The 20599-nt window shown below is 38.5% G+C and overlaps 1 non-coding gene across 1 annotated transcript; it reads left to right on the forward strand.

Moving 5' to 3' along the window:
- The first annotated feature begins 3366 nt into the window (after positions 1 to 3366).
- Positions 3367 to 3510, forward strand: LOC146394965 (U4 spliceosomal RNA). Its single transcript, XR_014834468.1, has one exon. It is a non-coding gene; the product is annotated as a U4 spliceosomal RNA (small nuclear RNA).
- Positions 3511 to 20599: the final 17089 nt, after the last annotated feature.

Below are 20599 nucleotides of genomic sequence, written 5' to 3' on the forward strand. Positions count from 1 at the left end.
ATATTTATATATCTTGATTAGAACACTTGAATATTCAAATACTGCCTTTAAATTGATATTCCATAGACTCCCAACAAAACACTAACCCTCTGCATTTGAATTATATGAATCCCTTAAGGAGTTCCAGTTAAAGCAGTAGTTAGGATGCGTGCCATGTGGGACATGTCTAAATCCAAAGGCAGAGACAGTGACCTAAGCGACACAGTGTGGCTGTGATGGTGCTGTCTTCATAAAAATCACAAAGGGGAACCTAGTTTTCTGGCTGGAAACTGCCCCACGTGTTTTCTGCTTGTCAATTTTTGTGCTATTTATCAAGGACCTTCTTTCTTCCAGACTATAACATGATGTTATTTAAATCCTTAAACTGTAGTGCTAGAAAAATAAAAGGTGCTTAATTCAGACCACTTGTCTTCCACCCGAAACCCAGACTAACTAAATGACAGGACCCAGAATATCTCCTTTTTCCCAGTCCAGTACTCTTCAAATCCAGTACTCTTTAAAGGGATTTTTTACTCTCTATTCTAAGGAATTTGAGGGAGAATAAAAACAAGGCATCGTTGTCCTCTCACAGATCCCTGGAACAGATCTTTGGGAAACTTCTGAGGATGGCTAAACTGGATTCTGGCAGTTGACTAGATCAGCAGTTATACATCCACAGTGTCTCTCATCATATTTAGGTCAGCTTTGTAAGCCGAGAAACTGATTGAGCACATGGTGTAGAAAAGGTCCTGTGCTATAACCTGCAGTAAATAAAAGAAAATAGAGCTTAGCGTCAGGCTTTTTGAAACCAGGCAGGGTTGGAATGAGAGGAAAGGAATAAAACAATATGACTATGATGGAAGCTGGGAACTGGTCAGGAAGGTGGCAAGTCCTTTGACAATTCAGAGAGAGCAGTCAGATGGGAGGAAATCATGAGAGGCTTTCTGGGGTAACTGGAGGGACAGGTCTTCAGAAGGAGCTGATGAAAGGTAGATAAATGGATGCTTTAGTTGGGAGGAGAGAACTAAACAGGAATAGAAGAAGGCATCACGGAGTGTAACTGAAGAATAAATAAATAGTCCAATTTGATTCCTAAGATACACACAAATAGAAGCTTCATGGAAAACCCTGGTGGAAATATGTGTTGGGTTCCCATTGTGGCTCAGCAGTAACGAACCCGAGTAGTATCCATGAGGACGTGGGTTCAATCTCTGGCCTGGCTCAGTGGTTTAAGGATCCAGCATTGCCGTGAGCTATGGTGTAGGTCATAGACTTGGCTCGGATCTGGTGTTGGTGGCTGTGGCGTAGGCTGGCAGCTACAGCTCTGATTCAACCCCTAGCCTGAGAACTTATATATGCCATGGGTGGGGCCCTCAAAAGACAAAAAAAAAAAAAAAAAGAAAAAAGAAAGAAAATACATGTTGAGGCCATATGATAAAGGGGTATGTCTTTGTGTCTTTGGCATTCAAAATGTTCTGTGTTCCCAAGACACCCCCTGCCCCCGCCCCAGCCACAGCTCTCAGATGCTGGGTTCATTAGCCCTGGAGTAAAGTGGCTTCCTTTCCCCTACATTCACACCTGGTCCTGGACTGAGACATGTTTGGTAGGGAGCGTGATTCCTTTGTGTCCATTTAAGATACTTCCATCAAGAAATTTTCTTCTCCAACTCTTCCCCATCACCATAAAAATAGACTTTTTTCCATCTTCAAGGATTCTCCAAGATAACAGTTTTCTTCCTGGTGATTTGAATTCATCTTGCCTTTTAAAGTACTCTTCAATTACTTTCTGTTGGTTTGGCTTTCTCTCTCCTCCTTCTAGGAAGCATATTCCCAGTATTACCTGATTATGTAACCCTTCTCATAAGGAAAGAGGAAGGAAAAACCTATTAAAAGTTTCTGCAATTTCACGCTCATGTTTTATGAGTGTAGTCTCCTTTGTGGGGAGTAGAACGACGTTTGCTATATGTTCATTGTCCCAGTCTTTTAAGTGAAAACAATTGAGTATTTACTGAACCTCGTTTTGGTGGGGATAGAGAAGACACAGGTGGTTGTAGAAATCCCAGTAGGGGATCGTAGATAAAGAGGGAAACGTGGGAGATGTTGGGAGACCACTGTGAGTTCAAGAAAACCATCAGAAAAGGGCAGGCTTGCTTAACTAGCGGAGGTGTGAGAATTGCCTCAGGTCACTGGAAATAGGGATGAGATGAGGTCTGCTGTTCAGATTCAGACCAAGGGCAGGAGTTTGAAGACCGCCCTTCTGCTGATTTGAATACACATCTTACTGGATACTAAGGAGGAGCTACTACTCCCAGAAAGGAAGAGGCGGGCCTTTCTGACCCCCACACCCCTTAGATGATGCAACTGTGGCCCACCGGATCCTCAGGGTAGAGCTTCCTTGCCTGCCTGCTTGCATCTCTTACAAGTGTCCTATCCTGATAAATCTGTTTCTTACCTATCACGTTGTCTCTTGCTGAATTCATTCTGCACAGAGGCATCAAGAACCTGAACCTTAATGAGTGCAGACACAGGGTGAGTAACTCAAATTTAAAACTGTAAGCTCAAGTTCCAATCTGGGTTTTGCCTGGGTTTGAGTCCCGGCATGTGTGTTCAAGTCCCAATCTGTGTGCTGGCTAGGTTCAGGCCGTTAGTGCTGTCAGTTTCAGTTTTGCACATGTATGTATATTTTCAGTTTTTTAATTCAAATCATTCAACATGGTACCTACAATAGACTGGAATTACATTACTGTAGAGCTCAAAGTGATCTCAAAGTCTTCTGGTATTAATTGTTCAGCTCTTTCTTTGTATACAAAGCTGATTTTCTGAGGAGTTAACTGAGTAACAAAAGGTCGCATAATTTAACCCTGTTTGAATATTGCCTTAGCATAAGAATTCTTAGAAGATCTCCTTTTAGGGATTAGAAATAATATTTCTTTTCTGCTTAACCACTACACTCACAACAATCTTTGAAGTACTATCCCCAAACAACACATAGTAGGTTTTCAATAAGTACTTGCTCAGTGCAAGGATAAACAAATCTTTAAATGAAAGAACACTCAGGAAATGCTGTTTAGTAAAAGCATAGATGGAAAAACAGGACTCTGAGTTAAGAAGCAGTGACAAAAGAAAAGGTAAGAAAGTATAGTTTTCTTTCAATTGTGTTCAGATCATAAAATTAGCAGTCCAGCCCTAATCAAATGATGTAAATATCTATGGCTGTATACATGGTATGTTCTAGACAAATTATAAAGACTGGGTGTTAGAGGTGAACTCTTCAAACTTCTCCATTCCAAAGTTATTAAGTCCAGGTATCCTAAAAGCCACATTAGCCCTTTGTAGATTTTATTCTTTCAACCATTCACTCCATTCATTTAGTTAAACACCTTTTGCTGGCTTTGTGCAATAGCAGCATCGTTGCCACTGAAGTTTATCTGAGGCATAATTTTTGCTAATTGAAAACAACATGCCAGACACTATGCTAAATCCTAGGGATAGAAGAGTGTATGATTTAGATATGATTCAGTTCCTTTCGGAGTTTACATTATGTGCAGTGTCTATAGATGTTAGACATTATTCCCTCAAGCAAGTATTTAGTGAGAATGTGAGTAGTGCTGAGAAAGACAAACTCAGGAAGTGCTCTGAGAATCTGTTTGAAGGGGTCCTGACCTAGCGGTAGTGTCAGAGAAGCTTCCCTTGGAGAAGAGCTCAGGTAGAGGAAGGTTTTATTAAGCCTTTTTATTAAGCCTTTTTATTAAGGCTTTGTGTGGAGACAGAGCAGGTTCAGCAACCAAGGACCAAGGAAGTCTGGCATGAAAGATGCAAAGGCAAGCACAGGGTAGCAAGAGACCAGAGTTTATAGGAAACAAATTGCTGTTCATTTACAAAGGGTCTCAGTTATAGGTGGATAGAATAACTTCATTTTATGAATGTTAGACTGCCCTTCTGTGGTTTATGGGAGAGTACTTATCATTGTAATTAGAAAACTGACTTCCTTTTTTATTTTAATATAAAAGCCTCACAATTCTAGGTCTTGATTTTCCATTATATTTCACTGTATTGTGTTTCCATACTTTCACCCCAAATATTGTAGTATGAAATGGGATAATAATTCCTTAACTGAAGAGATTGTATTGGTACAAGTAGAAGAGAATTGCTATTTACTTTCAAGTTATGAGATCTTTGATTCCTAGAACTCGAGTGCGAAATCAGCTGTCCACTGAATTTATAAATTTGTAGAGTATTAACAGTCTTTTGGCTCAAGTGCTCAGAATTTAAAGATTGATTTAAAAAAACAGCATACTTAACGATCTCAAAGTGATCATTCTCTTAAACTAGGAATATTCAATCACGTCCATGGCTGTTAAATGACATTTTCATTTCCCTTTAGTCCAACTGCTGTCAATTCCACAAACTGATTTCAATATATTTCTTCAATTTTTAAGAAATATAAATAATTTATATGCAATACATTGTGTGAAATCCATAGAAACTTTCTGAGTTGAATGCCTTGCTGTAGAGACAGGGGATGCGACTGGTTTGTTTTACTCTTTATATATACACATCAAACTTAAGTATAACCAGGAGTTTCTACTGTGGCAGCGTGGGTTGAGAATGCAGCTGTGGTGGCACAAGTCACTGTGGAAGCACAGGTTCAATCTTCACCCGCTGCAGTGGGTTCAAGGACCTTGTGTTGCCACAGCTGTGGCATAAGTTGCAGCTGTGGATTCGATTCAGTCCTAGGCCCGAGAACTTCCATATGCTGTGGGTGTGTCCATAAAAGAAAAAGAAAAATTTAAGTATAACCTTAGACATTTTAAATTTTCCTATGTAATATTTATTTTCCTGAGGTTTAAGAGAAAGAGTCTTTTGTCATTTTCTTCCTTTGATTTGTATTTGTATTGAAAGTGCATTTAGAAATGTAGGTCTATGAGGATTTCTTTTCCCTAATCAAATGAAGTATTATGAACTTGAGAAAAATGGAGAGTTTGCCTCAGACAGAGTTTGGAGGTTTAAGGAAACAGGTTTAAGGTTTAATTTTCTCTGAGGAGAAAAATGAGAGAGAGAAAAAGAGTGAAAGCGAGAGTGTGAGAGGGAGAGGAGAGGAGAGGACATTTGGGGTGTCTAGAAGAATTGTGATGGCTGTGGGGGACGCTTCCAAAGGAGTTCGTGAAAATGGCAAAGCATATTTTTCTTATCCCCTCGTCTTCCACCAATGACTTTTGTTCCTGAACGGGTTATTGTTTCTAGTTCTGTTTACCAAGAAGAGTGGACTCTCATTGCCAGTGCTCTCAAAGCAACGGGACAGCGAGCTGAATCAGGAGCGTTTTGGCACCGGGGATGTTACACTGGGAGGTATGATTCCGTGCTTTCATCATTCTAAAAAACTCTAAATTCAAAAACTCTTCAATGGGTTGCTTCTATCGCATTGACATTTCAAGATTCAAGTTTAAAAATGTTAAGAACAGGGAGTTCCCATCGTGGCTCAGTGGTTAACGAATCCGATTAGGAACCATGAGGTTGCGGGTTCAATCCCTGGCCTGGCTCAGTGGGTTAAGGATCTGGAGTTGCCGTGAGCTGTGGTGTAGGTTGCAGACACAGCTCAGATCCTGCATTGCTGTGGCTCTGGTGTAGGCCGGCGGCTACAGCTTCGACTCGACCCCTAGCCTGGGAACCTCCATATGCCACAGGAGCAGCCCAAGAAATCGCCAAAAGACCAAAAAAAAAAGCAGATGTAAGAACAGTTTAACAGGACAAAACTATTCTCTTGCGAATGATCAGTATGTGAACAGGAAGGACCTACTGTGATCAAGAACCACATTTAAGTCCCAGAAAGTCATGTGGGTCATGTTTTCTTTCATTTTGAAATTAGGCTCCTGTACTGAGAGTTGGACTATTGTAGGCAGAGTTTTGTTCCATGAAGTTTTAATCCGGCTTTCACCACCCTGGGAAAGAAGATGTTTTGGGGGTTTGTTTCTCTGTTTGGCTTAGCCGTAGTGACATGGTGTGGGGGCTGCCTTCTCTCCTGATTTACTCTGATTTGAATTCCAAATTGATTGCACAAACCCCACAGCAACAGGTTGGCATTATTCTATGGGCACAATACAGTGATTGTTGGAGAAGTGTGGCTTGAAAGTCCACCCAGGGTGTCAGAGAGTAAATGGGCCTTTTGTTAGCTTTGGGGGTTGGATTATTTTTCTTTGTCTTGCTGATTTTGAGATTGTTGGACAGAAATTTAACTTTTTCTTTTTTTTTTTTTTTTCATTTTGGCAAGAGATTAAAAAATTTCAATAGTGTTTCTTTAAAAGGCTTCATTGACTTCCATAAAACTTTGTTTCTGAATTAACTTTTATCTCCTGAAAATCTTTGGGCAGGACAAGCCAGGCATTTACACGGCATTCACAACAATTAGAAAATTCACCAGGTGGGACTGATCTTTGGTCACCGAGTTTAAAAAGATTGGATGCTGTAATGCCCACTGATGGTGTGATTGTTTAAATCTCACTCATAAAGGATTTTAGCTGAAGAGTCTTTGTCTAGGCCAGGCCTGTGAGATCCAGCTGCATGGGTCCTGGAATGAATGCCTTTGTGTAAGTGGTCAGCTCCCTCTGATATTTGATCAGCTCCTATTTGTATGGCAACCTATTTCTACATCAGCAAAGTGTGTGTATAATGCTGGTCTTTGTAATCTGGTGGAGAAAATGCATGAGTGTTCAGAGTTTCCCCTATGCTGTCACCTTCAGATGATTAAGTCTAGTGGAGAGGAGTGTTATGTAAATGATTAAAAATACAGATTGATCCCGATGAAGTTGAGTTAGGACCATGACTTTTGTCTCCAGTGACTTGGCCACTTCGACTTATTACATTAACTGGAAAGTTTACAAGACCTTTATTTCATTTTCTCCAGGCCCAAGGACTATGTCATCAGGCTCTAGCCACTGAAAAAGGAGTGAAAATAATTTTTATTGTTAGAGCCTTCTGGAGAGTAAAGAAACTCATACAAAGCCAGCTACACACACACCCCACTAGGTACAATGATATGGACATTGAAAGTTAAACTGCGCATGCTGCTTCCTGATCTAGCTGTGGTAAATACATTTGGTCCTTTCTGTTTTAAATCATAATCTCAGAAAATCTCCAGCAATCCTTACATCATGAGGGACTAGGAGCAATGTTTCTCTACAGAAATACAATTGGCATTTAGAACAAGACAGCGCTTTGTTCTTTGTTGTGTGTGACTTTCCCAGTACTGCAGCGTGGTTACTTTAGTATATCTGACCCCCCAGGACCCAGATACCAGTAGTATCTCCTCCTAGTCGTGACAAGAGAAAGTTCCTTACTTGTTATCCCCCCTCCACATTTCCAAGTATCCCAGGAAAGCTATGGAGTGGTGCCAGGTCAAGCAGATTGAGAACATTGGTAAAGTGTTATTATTGCTAAAATATTTTGAAAAATACAGAGGCATAGCCATTATCCATAGTTTACCATGTTTCATGAAAGTTAGAATGTAAAAAGAAAATTTTAGACCTAAAATTATAGAATACGCATAGACAATTCTGCCTTTAAAAATATTTTCCCAAGAGGGTTTTTAAAAATGTTTTATTTTTTATTATAGTTGATTTACAGTGCTCCGTCGATTTCTATTGTTACAGCAAAGTGACCCAATCATATATATATATACACATTATATAAAAAGAGTCATATATATATATCCATTATATAAAAGTGACCCAGTCATATATATATATATATATATACACACACACACATTATATATATGAAAAGAATATACATTCTTTTTCTCTTATTATCCTTCATCCTGTTCCATCACAAGTGATCAGATATACTTCCCTGCACTACACAGCAGGATCTCCTTTCTTATCCTTTCCAAACGCAATAGTTTGCATCTACTAACCCCAAACTCCCAGTCCTTCCCACTCCCTTCGCCTTCTTCTTGGCAACCACCAGTCTGTTCTCCATGTCCATGAGTTTGTTTCTTTTCTGTAGATAGGTTCATTTGTGCCATTTACTAGATTCCAGATGTAAGTGTTATCATATGGTATTTGTCTTTGTTCTTCTGACTTAACTTCACTTAGTATGAAAATCTCCAGTTCCATCCATGTTGCTGCAAATGGCGTTATTTTGTTCTTTTTTATGGCTGAGTAGTATTCCATTGTGTATATATATCACATCTTCTTAATCTATTCATCTGTCAATGGATATTTAGGTTGTTTCCATGTCTTTGTTATTGTGAATAGTACTGCGATGAACATATGGGTGCATGTATCTTTTTCAATGAATGCTTTTGCCTGCTGGAGTGGGACTGCTGGATCATATGATAGTTCTATATTTAGGTTTCTGAGGAACCTCCATACTGTTTTCCATAGTGATTGTACCAATTTACATTCCCACCAACAGCGAAAAAGGGCACCCTTTTCTCCACACCCTCTCCAGCATTTGCTATTTGTTGACTTAAGGATGGCCATTCTGACTGGTGTGAAGTGGTACCTCAATGTAGTTTTGATTTCTAAGAGGATTTTTTAAATTATTTTAATTAGATATTTATAACTTTATATACACTTTTCCATGTAAATGTTTAGGCTATATCTCCAAAATTTAGTTAACAAGCAGTAGACTTTTTTTAGTGACATCAGGTAAGAGATCTTACAGAGATGCATGTATTTGCCACAAGTCCAAAATCTGTTTCTTGGGCTTGAACCCTTTCAGTATAATCCAGTGAAAATGTGACTAGGGTTGACATACTCACTAAGATAGGATAGAATATTGATTAATTTGCATATATCAGGGTGTATACATATGCTCCACAGTTCTGTATCCTGGTATCAAAGACTTAAAGATTTACATTATTAACCATCACGTGGTTGCTTGGTGAGTGAAGGGAAATGACAGGTCTGCATGGCTAGTTCCTCTAGGTCATGGCAATGCCTGGGCTAAGTCCTTTTATGACTGAAATGTCTGTGTCCCTCAAATTATCTCCTTTGGAAAGTAGTAGATAAGCTGCAAGATATTCTATGGCAATTTCACTCATTAAGTTCAATGCTGTTCTAGCCAAGTTTACATGGCTAGAACATTTCTATTCCCACATATTCCCACATGTCTGAGAAATTATCTGTTACTTCCTATGTACAGCTGATATTTATTTTACCTTAAGAAGGAAACAGTCTTCTGAATATTTTAGGATTACTCTGGAAGAAACTCAAAGCTATCTCCTGTACTGCAGATATTCATTATAGAGATACAATAGCATCAATAACAGCAAATATTTAGACAGTATTTACCTTATGCAAGAAATAGAAGCATAAAGAGTTAGAAAATAAATCTTTGTTAGTACACAAACTCTTAAAGAACTCTTGAAAATCTTCAGTGAACTACAGTCACTGTGAACATTTTAAGCAGTTTCCTGCAGTACTTTTTCATGAGTTTATGATTGTACATTGTTCTCTCTAGGTAATAAAAACATTGTGCCTCCATAAACAGTAGGTGATACTTGTGTCTTGGCCTCATTTTTCTTCTGCTGAATCATTTTTTCCTCCACTAGACACTGAGTGAGCAGTTTCCAAGCATGAAACATCACTCACCTCATACCAGACAGGTCCTGTGACAAATTACAACCTCCTCAGACATTAAAAATACATTGATCAAGAGAAGTTGTAAGACATGGAAAAAAAATTAATATATGCCCCTCTTAGAAAGAAAAGATGAAACTGCGTTTTTGACAAACTCTTGAGCTGAACAGACCCTGGAGTCCCAAAGATACCTGCCAGTTTCACACCTCAGCTGAGGTCAGGGCAGTATAGTATGTATTGCAGACAGCCTGCCTGCGTTTGATTCCACTGTGGGACAACCATGGGTCATGTGGATTGCTTCTCCCAGATCCAAAATTAGGTTCACTGATTCTTAACTTTCTCTGCAGAATAATATGCTTGGTTACTTAACTCATGATTCAGTCAATCCTCTCACAGCATTTCTCTTACCACTGTGATATGTTTGGCAGTGGGTCTAAATTTGTCCAATCTATGTCCTAATTCAGCGCTTTAGTATTCTATGGCTATTCTAACAAATCACCGTACATTTAGTAGCCTATGCAATGTGAGTTTATTCTGTTCCAGGTCTGTAAGCCAGAAATCGGACACCTGTATCATTGGGCTGAGGTCAAAGTGTTGGCAGGGGTGAATCCTTTCTGGAGGTTCTAGGGGAGAATCCCGTTCCTTGTCTTTTCCAGCTTCTACAGGCTGCCTACACTCTTGAGTTTATGACACCCCCTTCCTCAGCCTTCAAAGCTAGGAACTCTACATCTCTCTGATCATTCTTCTGTGATCACACCTCCCTCTTATTACAGCTGGGAAATCTTCTCTACATTTAAGGACTCATGTGATGAGATTGGGCCCATTTGAATGATCCGGGATAATTTCCCATTTTAACATCCTTAACCTTAATCACATCTGCAAAGTCTCCCTGCCACATAAGGCACTATATTCACAGATTCTAAAGATCAGAACAGGGACGCGTTTGGAGAGGATCATCATTTTACCTATGACACCCAGATTTTTGTTCAATGGTGGGAACATTGGCTTTATACTGACGGTTTCATTTGTGAGCTATGACCTGAACTGCTCTAACCACTTTGCTATCCTAAAGAAGGCCAACCTGGGTATAAAGTCAGCATGAGACAGCAGCAGAGCTGGGTATAAAGCAGGGTAATTATGCAGGACTCATTTAAGTGCACAGCTTTTCTCTAGCCTTTGCAGTGATACGAGCCAACTTATTGCCCTTTGTGTTTAAGCTGGTTTTAGTCAAATATTATATTGTTGTCACCTGAAGGGTCCTTACATATATATATATATATATATATATATATATATACACATACATGTATGTATGTATATATATATATATATATATATATATATATATATATATACACATACATGTATGTATGTATATATATATATATATATATATATATATATATATATATTCCAAGTAACTCATTTCAGTGTAAGGTATACCATGATTTTTGAAACATGTAGGGAATAAATTAAAAGTGCTTTTTGGGTTAGGTAGAAGAGTTCCAGTAAAATATTTAAAAGCATGTACCATCCTATCCAGCTCCTATTTCATGATCTGCAACTAAAAAAATTATAAAATTTCAAAATCTTTAACAGTCTTAAAATGCAGATACTTCCAGAAGAGGTTACTCTATAGGATTTAAGGTATGGACTTCTCAGAGACGGATTTGGATAAAAGGAGAAATAAAAGAATAACAAGGCGGTGAATTCCCACATTTAGATTTTAAGACTTTATTTCCAAATGTAAGGAAATGGCACAAAAGGCAAAAGAAAATTTGTTTAAATCAAAATTCTGCCAGGACCAACTCAGAAGAATGAGAATTGGTTAATACTAGTGGTGTATTCCTTTTCACCCCTAGTATGAGAAAACAAGAAGAGCCCCAGAGAGAACATATCACTACATTCAAAGGAGAGAAAAATGGATACAAGCAAGATATTGACATAAACATTTTTCTAAGAATGATGATTATGTTTCTTTTCTATAGTCATCCCTTGGTATCTACAGGGGATTGCCTCCAGGACCCCTCAGATACCAATATCCCAGGATGCTCAAGTCCTTTATGTAAATACTACATTATTTTATGTAAGGGGCTATTTGACCATAACCTGTGCACATCTTGTGGTATATTTTAAACCAACTCCAGATTATTTATAATCTTAATACAATGTAAATACTATGAAAATAGCTGTAAATACAGCATAAATTCTATGTGAATAATTGCTGGTGTGAGGTAAATTCAAGTTTTGCTCTTTGAAACTGTTTAGAATTTTTTGGGGGGAGTATTTTTGATCTGCAGTTGTCATGGCTGCAGAGGCTGCAGATACAGAGGGCCCACTGTACAGCCTTTTCATTTTGTTTTATTTTATTTTTCTTTTCTTTTTTTTTTTTTTTTTTTTTTTTGTCTTTTTAGGGCCACACCTGTGGCATCTGGAGTTTCCCAGGCTAGGGGTCGAATCGGAGATACAGCTGCTGGCCTACACCACAGCCATAGCAATGCAGGATCCAAGCCACGTCTGCAACCTACACCACAGCTCATGGCAATGCCAGATCCGCAACCCACTGAGCGTGGCCCGGGGTCAAACCTGCATCCTCATGGATACTAGTCAGGTTCATTAACCACAGAGTCACAATGGGAATTCCTGTACGGCCATTTTAAATAAATTAAACAATTAAAGCAATCAAATAAATTAAGTATTAGGTATAATATATAAAGAATACAGTGCCACAGATGGAACAGTATTAATATACTTCCCTCTGATAGTTCAGGTAACTAAGGAATAAGGTTTTGTTGTAATTTGCAAAGTGGGAATCATAAAACTGGGTCACCATCATTTGGATGAAGAAAAATAAAGAATTACACTTTCAAGCTAAATTATTCCTCCTCTTTGTTTTATTTTCCTTAGGGAAAAACTTTTAAACCATAAAAACTGATAATTAACAAGGCAGTGTAAGGAAATAACGAGAGGAAAACATTACTTAGGAGTAAAAAGGATTATTATTAACATCAGAGATCACTAGTTCTCAGCTGTTTTTAATCAAGTGAGAGACTAGAAATTATAATCATATATTTAAAAGAGTAATGTAGAAGTGCAGGTATTTTTAAAAATTGTTAATAATAAAAGCATATAATCATCTCCAATATATTTCAGAAAACATGCTAGTAAAATATCGCAAAAAACTCACTGGTTTCTGTAGTTTTTTGTTTCCTCATGCAAATTATTGCTTCATCTAAGATACCTAATAATTTCCTGTTGACGATGATTTTAAGCTTAATTTTAAACTATTTTTTTACTACTTGTAATAAAATATTGATTTTGTTTTCCAACCTAGCCAACAGGATTAAAATAATTTTCAGAAGTAATTATCAGAAATTCTACTAGCAGGAATCTTAACATATGATTCAAACAAAATTTTTGAAAGATTTCAGTCATATAATGCTTAGAGTCTTAACACTTAGTATTTTAAAATTCATGCTTTTTCCCTCTTAAAAAACAAGTTAGGAGTTCCCATTGTGGCTCAGCAGGTTAAGAACTCAACTAGCCTCCGTGAGGATGCAGGTTCAATATCTGGCCTTGCTCAGTGGGTTAAGGATCTAGGGTTGCTGCAAGCATGATGTAGGTTGCAGATGCAGCTCGGATTTGGCATTGCTGTGGCTGTGGCATAGGCCAGCAGCTACAGCTCTGATTTGACCCCTAGCCTGGGAACTTTCATATGCTGCAGGTGTGGCCCTAAAAAGAAAAAAAAATAAGTTAAGCATATGATGGCTTAAATATAAATATTATGAAAATAATGATGGCAAAGGCAGGCATTTAAGCCTTGAAACTGTTGTCTTGCAATACACACTTTTTTATGTTTTCTTGGAATAATATATATACTTTTAATAAAATGTCAGAAAAAAAATGTGTATTGTTTTGATTTATTAACAAGAAAGTGGACCTTGCCACAATAGTCAATATCAATTACAAAGAAAAGAATAAACAGCAAGCCTCTCAAACTGAATAAAAAATGTTTTTCCATTGAAATTCAATGTGTTGCTTTAAAAAAAAAGAGAGGTACAGCAGGGCAACCTCAATATAGAATTTGTATTAAGTTTGGGTAAGTTTAAAATCAAATTGAAATTGTATAAAAGGGTTCCATTTTATTCTAATTATTCAGAAACACTCTTGTCAGGCAGCCAGAGGGGGACTTCTTTTTTTTGGATGCCCTAAAATTTTGCTTGGATTCCTTGAGTAGTTGCTCCCAGAAAAGCTCCTGACCCTTCTGAACCCCCTGTGGAATTCATAGAGGTAATGAGCTTCAATGTGCAGTTTCCAACTGTTTACTCATTTTCTAGCATTCCTGCTATTTCTTGGGCAGCTGCAATGGAGGGTGTCAGGATACATTTGTGTTTGAAATGGGTACAGAAGAGCTAGGAAAAGAATTGCAAATCTGAGCAACTTGGTGCTTCCCAAGGTTTAGTATCAGAGTTCAGCTTAATGTTGACATTTCTTTCTCTGTATTCTTCTTATCTTGGCTTGTCTCTTTCCTGGATGCCTGGGGTGTCAGTTGGAAGACTCAAAGGGTGGAGGCGGAAGTCTTCTGGAGGATCCCTCATTCACATCTCGGGTGGTTGATGCTGGCTGTTGGCTAGGACCTCAGCGAGGGCTATGGGCTGGAACACCTGCTTGTGACCTCTATGTGAGCTGAGCTTCCTCGCAGTGGAGAAGCTGGGTTCTGAGGGCAAGAGTCCCGAGAGGAGTCAGATGGAAGCTACATCTTTTTTATAACCTAGCCTCAGAAATCATACACTGTGATTTTATGGATTGGGAAAGTCACAAGTCTGCCCAAATTCAAGGAGTCGGGAAAAAGACTCTACCTCCTGATGGGGAGTGGCAGTTTTGAACCAGAATATGGGCTTTGGGAGTATATGGGACCAGAAATCTTAATGGGGTTCATTTTGGAAAATACAGTCTTTCATATCTTGTAGAAATGCAACCCAGACCATTAAATTACTTGTAAAAATTCTACATCTTCTCTTTAAAGCCCATTCATTCCAGTCCTACTCTCTGCATATGAATAGTATAAAGTGTACTACATGGCAGCTCTTTATATACTTAAATTCTGTCACTTTGAAGTCTTCTTTTCTTTATTTAAGCATTCCCATTTTCTTTTAAAACTCCTGCAAATACACTCTTACTTGTGTCCTTAAAATGTGAAATCCCGGAGTTCCCGTCGTGGCGCAGTGGTTAACGAATCCGACTAGGAACCATGAGGTCGCGGGTTCCGTCCCTGCCCTTGCTCAGTGGGTTAACGATCCGGCGTTGCCGTGAGCTGTGGTGTAGGTCGCAGACGCGGCTCGGATCCCGCGTTGCTATGGCTCTGGCGTAGGCCGGTGGCTACAGCTCCGATTCAACCCCTAGCCTGGGAACCTCCATATGCCACGGAAGCGGCCCAAGAGATAGCAACAACAACAACAACAACAAAACAACAACAACAAAAAAGACAAAAAAAAAAAGTGAAATCCCAAAGTTAACACAATATCCCAACATTTCAGGCCAGGTTTTGGTAAAGAATAAAATGAATTGTGAGCCTTCTTACTCAGGTTTATACCTTAGATGGTATAGCCTAAAGTGACTAGCTTTTTAAAGTAAATCACACTATTATTTTAATTTGGGTACATTGCTAACTAAATCTAGTATTTTTTTCTGTTGCGAAAGCTCCATCGAGTGATTTATTTTCTATTTTATTCTTTTAGTCTCCTTTCCCCCTCCCTCCCTTCCTTCCTTCTCTTCTCTCTCTATTTTTCCCTGAGTTCAGAATGTGAACAAGCATTATTTTCTTCTCCAAATGTCACACACATAAAATTTAGGACAACATTTATGCTAATTGAGCCTATCAATTTCCTTATGAAATTAGAACATTACTCTCAATAAACTGTTCTCTCAGGTCATATACCTATGGTTCAGTTCTATATCCACGGCAGATAGAAAACTCCATGGCCATGAAAATTAGAACTGAGGAAAGAAAAAAAAATTTTCTGTCACTCAAGGAGGAAAATACATAATGAAAACTGAGTAGTATAAACACTAGTTTAAATCCTTTTAAAAAGCCTGCCAGGTCTTGGCCTATTTAGATGAATCTTCAAATAATGAAAGTAATGATAATAACATAAATGAAAGCAACTACAACTAATATTACTGTCATTTTAAAAGGCTTATTGTGTGTATTGTATAATTTCTTATGGCAATCTTGAAAGATGAACATTGCAGTATTACTATCCCCATTTTACAACCAACAAAACTAAGCTTTAGGAAAATGAAATAACTTGTTTAGAATTAAAACAGCTAGTAAATGGCTCAACTTGGGATTCAACTGTTGACAGGTCTAATCCCATACCGTATGCCTTTCTAAGTATGTCATGATTTTGTCTTTCTGAAGAATGCAATTGATTTTTTCAAGTCAGCTATCTTGAAACACAAGGGGTTACAGCAACGGAAGTTTTTCTCTAGCTAATATAAGTGACAAAATAAACTTATTGAAAGGATAGAGCTGCTTATATCTGAAAATAAAGGAACCATGGTAGCTGTGGGATTCAGGTTAGAATGAATATAAGGTCTTTTCTGGGAAGCACAATGGAGATGAAGCTGATCAAACCCTTTTCTGTGCTAGAACCACTCTGCTAAGACTCAAATCTTCAAAAGAGCTTCATAGGCCTTTGTTGGGTCATATGCCCACTCTGTGGTTTATGGGAGAGTACTGTTATTGACAACCACCCCCCCGCCCCCGCCCAGGATTGCCATTATAGAGTTTGGAAAGTGGTGGGCAATTCTCTCAAGGGACGCAGGGATATTATTACCGACAGAAGGCAGAAGGATCTGGGCAGCTAAAACCCACAGATGTTCACTGTTATATTAGGTTTGCTGGGGAATTAAATGAGATAAGAAATAAGAGATGGCTGGAACATAGACCTCCAAAAGTAGTCATCATTATTATAATCATCACCTAAGTAGAACAGTCAGTGCCTGACACATCAAATATGCAATTCAAGAAAAACCAATGACATTAATCAGATTTTCTAATGGGAGAAAGATTAACCCACAGGAGGCTGAGGCACAGACTCCAGCACATTCAGAGTCAGGTAGGGAGCCAACCAGCTAAGCACTTCAAGCGCAGAAACACCAATAACTGTCTCTCTTGTTCCTTCCCAAGCCAATGTCCAGACTAGGGCAAGGTCCAGTGCAGGGAAGGCTAGCTTAAGTGGGCAGTGACTATGGGTGAAGAGCCAGTATTCCTTTGGTGATACCCAGCCAGGACAGTAATGGTTCACTGGATGACGTGCAAAGGCACATAAGGGCCCACTTGGGACCCTTAATCTCAAATACCTACGGGTGCTAGAAAAGTAGTGTGTGGTCATGGAGCCGATAAGAGGGATGGGTTGGCAGCAATTTGGGGAGAATGTGCTTGATCCAAGAGGGCACCTGGTATTCTGTCCCAGCCAGTGTAGCAAGGAGGGGAAATGCAGGAATACAGTTGTCAGACCATTTGATTCTCAAAAGGACTTTCTAGAAAGACAGATTTTTAGGTAAGAAGTTACCTTGCAGTGAATTCAAAACATTTTAAAATATACTTTGTAATCTGTGTAGGCCAAATAAAACCCATTTGTTGGTTAATTTTGTCCCATGGTGGTCTGTTTGCCATTTCTGTTCCCAAAAATGTTACCAGCCCATAACCTCATTGTTGATAAATAAGTTCACTTTACTCACAGCTATGCACTCCATGGGTTGCTGTATTTTCTACATTATTTTCCCACTCATGTACCATTCATTGCCATTCATGTTAGCACGAATTTAGTTATATAGGAGAAATGTCATGGAGAAGGAAAGAGGAGCATTGGGAGGGGTTTTCTCAGGCAATGACTCACACTGCTATACCTATTCCTCAGGCTTAGACTATCAGGCTAACCTACCTCGAGAAATGCAGGCTGAAGAGGGTGACTGCACATGGTTCTTGGAAAAGGGAAGAAAAGAGAATTCTCCCCCACCTCCCAAATCTCTTTCAAATGCTCACTCCACAAAATACTTGTAGAGTTGAGAGCTGGGGTAAGAGATATTATTTTGTTCAGGTTTTTCTTGTGTGACATTTCTTTCCTTTCTTCTTTGTTGGGGTTCTCTTCTGTGAAGCTATTCTGGGGAACTTCTGCTCTCTGAATAAGATCTCTGCTGGGTTTTTATACAGTGGTAAGCACCAAAGGCTCCCATTGTATTCTGCACAGACTTTTGCAAGCTACAAGTTTTGGCTTCTGGGCAATTTTCTTCCAGCAGTGAGGCATTTCCAAATGACACTGCGATACCTAGAAGGGTCAAAGAACATTAGATGTTTTTTCAGCAGAGATTTATCATGATGCTGTAATGCTCCACAACATCTAGCTTACTACTGGTCACAGAAGAAATGCTTCTTGATTGATTTATAACAGGAGCGAAACTTCCATAAGGCAGAACTATAGGACCATGTTAATAGGATGGCTTAAAAATTCCTAAAAACATATACCTGAAAATATCTTCTCCTATCAGCTTATTAAAGTACTTAACATATAGTCACTTTTTTGGATTTTTATCTGAAGATAAAATGTAATTATTACTAAGAAAAGCATGCTTTATTCTATTAGCTACTGTTATTATAAGCAATGAAATCAATATAAAATAATGTGTAAAATGAAAAATGGATTCCAAAGACTCATGAGAACAATGGTTGCTTAAGGCATGAGGAAGATCCTGGGAATCTTAAGGTTAGAAGAAGCTCACTAGGAGCAAGAAGGGACTGCCAGGAGGGAAACTGTGTCAATGAACATTTGCCTGCTCTTAAAAGTTGGTCAAGATCTTTGGTCTCAGCATGGTTCCCAGTGGATGTCAAAGTTTTGGAAAATCTACCAAGGTTCAGGTTCCATCTCCAGTTATTTCCAAGAGAACATTGTGCACCTTCTGGAATAGATGAGAATAAAAGAGTAATAAAATGTATAGCATCCTCTAGTTTGTAATCAGTGTATGATTGAAACTATTGAGGTTTATAGCCTCTCTTACTGAGTGTCACCTTCAGTAACCTGCACATATAAAAGAAGAAAAGGGTCAGGTGCACTTCTGACTTTAAATGGTTTTCTTGAGTGTTCTTCATTTGATAGAGTATCTAAAAAACACTTTGAGAAATCTGAGTAGGAGGTGCACTACAGCCACCTACTCAAATACACTTGCCACATCCCAATGGAGGCGATGGCTTTAGTTCAATAGTAATTATAAACATTATCAGCAAATCTGTCACATCTCATTTTTAATTATGAATATGCTTTGTTTTTTCAGTTCTAAAACTATCCATTAGAGGTTCCTTAATAACCCTAGGGACTCAGTGCCCATTTTATGCTGTTAGGTTTCTGTCTTCTCCTAGTGTGAACACTCAACTTTCACCCTGGGTTTATTCAGTCTTAAGACAAATGAAATAAATCATTGACCAAATCCTTAGATTTTATAACATTGTAAAAATAACACTCCATTAAGGAGTTAAATAACTTTTTGAATGTGTGTTTTTAAAGCAAATGTCTTTTGAGTTTCTCAGAGCCATACTCCTGGGTTTCACTTGGAGCTGCATGCATGTGTAAGATACAGATCCCATTCCCAGTAGCAATGGAGCTCAAGCTCTATACCTGGAGGCTTGCCGATGGAGATGAAAGTCTCAAGGCAGTGAAGTTGTTGGAACACCATGACAAGATTTGCCAGAACCATTAAATTAATTTTTTTTTTTGGCCGCCCCTGCAGCATGTGGAAGTTCCCCAGGCCAGGGATAGAACCCATGTCATAGTAGTGACCCAAGCCAGTGCAGTGACAACACTGGATCCTTAACTTGCTGTACTACAAGGGAACTCCCAAATTGATTTTATAAATGCAAGCAACCTGGAATAGGACATGTATCAAATATGTGCACTAAGACTATATATCAACAAAGCATATTGTTAGAACATGTCCAACCTGATGGCATGACTACTGGCAAATAGTCTATCACTGATGAAGTAAACTTTAGGCTCCCACAGAGTATATACATAAAACCAAATAAATTATTCTATAATGCAATTTATATTTCTTTAATGGCAAATGTTATCAATTACTAATTTGTCTATATAAATCAATGAACTAAAGTAATGAATTTTAACTGTTACATATAATACCTTCCAGTAAACACTTTAACTTAGAGTAAGTAAAAAATACTACAAATGCACTTATACTTTCCCTATAAGTTTATAGGAAGATTACATTTAATCACAGCCAAAGAATGATGAAGCCACAGATGATGAATCATGAAATTGTCAATTTTGTAGATTAAAAACAGTTAAATATTGGCAGTTTCATATAGCTCAGCCTAAAAGTTGAGAAAGCCAAAACTTGGAGTGATTAAATGATTTGCACAACCTCACAGAGTCCGTAGTGGCAGAGTCAGCTCTGATCCAGAGTGTGTCTCTGTGTACGCTCTTAGCCTCTCCACTTTCAGTGTTCGGTCCTGTCCTGTGTCTCAGCGACAGTGCCAATGACCTGGCAGTTACATTGTAGTCAAAATCACTTGAACACAGAAACACTTTCACATTCTGGTGGGAAATCACTTGAACGCAGAAACACTTCCACATTCTGCTGAGACACAGGGACATGTTACAATCTATTTCATGCCTGAACCATTCCAGTTGGCATCAATCAATTTTCCTCCCATTCAATAAGGTCTTGTCCTTGGTTATACATCCCAGGTGAGCAATGAAGCAGTCAAGAGAACTTTTCCCACTTCTTTTGAAACCAACCAGCCAGTATTTTCAGGAGTATACTACAGCAACAAACTAACCAAGTCCATTAAAAGACAAAGTTCATACATACATCTTTTATAAGCCAATAAAATTGATTTTAATTCGTGTTCTAGATGTGCTCACTGAGACACCACACTATTGTATGATACATACATCTTCCCCACCCCAACACATGCTATCTGAAACAGGAAACAAAAATAGCCTTGGGTCTTAGCATAACTCATTT

This window comes from Sus scrofa, chromosome 18 (genome assembly GCF_054392235.1).
Source record: "Sus scrofa isolate SSC_HxYL_T2T_F1_AM1 chromosome 18, Sscrofa_HxYL_maternal_Yorkshire_Landrace_v2.0, whole genome shotgun sequence".
Lineage (NCBI taxonomy): Eukaryota > Metazoa > Chordata > Mammalia > Artiodactyla > Suidae > Sus > Sus scrofa.